Raw genomic sequence first — 1,993 nt, forward strand, 5'->3', positions numbered from 1 at the left:
AGTCTACTGTCAATAAAATACATGGTAAAAATACAGTAGTGGGGCTAATGGGGCTCTATGTGATAGGAAGTGCTTCATAAAACCCTGGAATCTTGGTAACTGATGTCCAGCTGTGTTCTTTAGATCTTTAGAGAAGGAAATGCATCTAAGGGGAATAATTAGCCATTACCCTGCATTCTGGAGACACAGCACAATAGAGATGACCACGTTTTGGGAAGAAGAAGTACAATGGGAGAAAGCTGTACACGGAGCTCCACGTTGCCTCCCAAAGGACAAACTGGAACAAGTTTGAATATTGTTCTCTTAGTTCCAGAGAAATAAAACTCTGAGGGAATGTAAGACAAAAGAATACTTCGTAATGAGGCACAAGGGATTTCACCCACTAGAGCCAAAGGACTGTAAATACTTCCTCCAAACTGACCAAGATCTACTGGATTCATCTATATGATGAGAAAACATAACTGTACCTTCCAGAAGCCTCACTAGTGGGTCCATTTCCATGTTCTTCCTGGGGCACAACCTCTAACTTTAGCAGTGGCACATGGGAGAAACAGCACTGGTGAAGTCTGCTCTGGATGAGATACAGCATCATCTCAGGTGCCTGGAGATTGGTGATGCGTGACGACCCTCTCTTTTGGTAGAATCTGTACGGGGATCAATAGGTATAACAGATAAAAGCAAGTTTAATAGATAAAGTTCTGATAATTTAGAGTCTCTGGTTCTAGAGACTGATTCTGGCTACATGACAATGTCTTCTTTCTCTCATCTGTCTCCCTGGTGCTGGCTCTCATTCCTGCAACCTCCTTCTCTCAACAGCCTTCCTTGCTTCACTGCATCAACATGTCTGTTAACCTCATTCAACTATTTGTTCACACAGTCTCTCAAAAAACTCTTACATTTTCAGCTGTAAAGACAGTATTGAGCACATGAGATTCAAGAACATGAATATATAGATATGAATAGGGTTTAAGACTTTAAAATAGAAATGATAGTTTACGCCTTAAACAGTTGTTAACAGCTCATGGCAGAGTTTGCAATACTCTTTTCTATTTCCTAGGAATTTCATCAGCTCCATGGAACCAGGAAACCACACTCACGTTCCAGAATTCATCCTTCTGGGGCTTTCTGAAGAGGCAGAGCTGCAGCCCCTCCTCTTTGGACTGTTCCTCTCCATGTACCTGGTCACCTTCACTGGGAACCTGCTCATCATCCTGGCCATCACCACAGACTCCCACCTCCACACACCCATGTACTTCTTCCTCGCCAACCTGTCTTTGTTGACATCTGTTTCACCTCCACCACTGTCCCAAAGATGCTGATGAACATCCAGATGCAGAACAAAGTAATTACATATGAAGACTGCATCACACAGATGTATTTTATCATGCTTTTCTTGGCTTTAGATAACTTCCTATTGACAGTGATGGCCTATGACCGATTTGTGGCCATCTGTCACCCACTGCATTACCCTGTCATCATGAATTCAAGATTCTGTGGCCTCCTACTTCTGACCTCCTGGGTATTGTCACTCCTGGATTCTCTATTAAATGGTTTATTGGTTTTACAACTGTCTTTTAGTACAGAATTGGAAATCTCTCATTTTTTCTGTGAACTTAATCAAGTAATCCAACTTGCTTGTTCTGACACATTCCTCAATGTCTTAGTCATGTATTTAGCAAGTGGACTTCTGGCTGTTGTTCCACTCTCTGGAATCCTTTTCTCTTACATGAAGATTGTGTCCTCCATTTTGAAAATTGCATCAGCTGGGGGCAAATATAAAGCCTTTTCCACGTGTGGGTCTCACCTCTCTGTGGTCTCCTTGTTCTATGGTACAGCTTTAGGGGTTTATCTTAGTTCTGCTGCTATTGAAAACTCCAGGGCCACTGCAATAGCCTCAGTGATGTACACTGTAGCCACACCCATGCTGAATCCTTTTATCTATAGTCTGAGAAATAAAGACATAAAGCAAGCCCTACGAAAACTGTTCAGCTGA

General features: G+C 42.2%; 1 pseudogene; it reads left to right on the forward strand.

Annotated features, from left to right (window-relative positions):
• Positions 1–1,073: 1,073 nt before the first annotated feature.
• Positions 1,074–1,993, forward strand: LOC142452558 (olfactory receptor 7A10-like; annotated as a pseudogene).

This window comes from Tenrec ecaudatus, chromosome 1 (genome assembly GCF_050624435.1).
Source record: "Tenrec ecaudatus isolate mTenEca1 chromosome 1, mTenEca1.hap1, whole genome shotgun sequence".
Classification (NCBI taxonomy): Eukaryota; Metazoa; Chordata; class Mammalia; order Afrosoricida; family Tenrecidae; genus Tenrec; species Tenrec ecaudatus.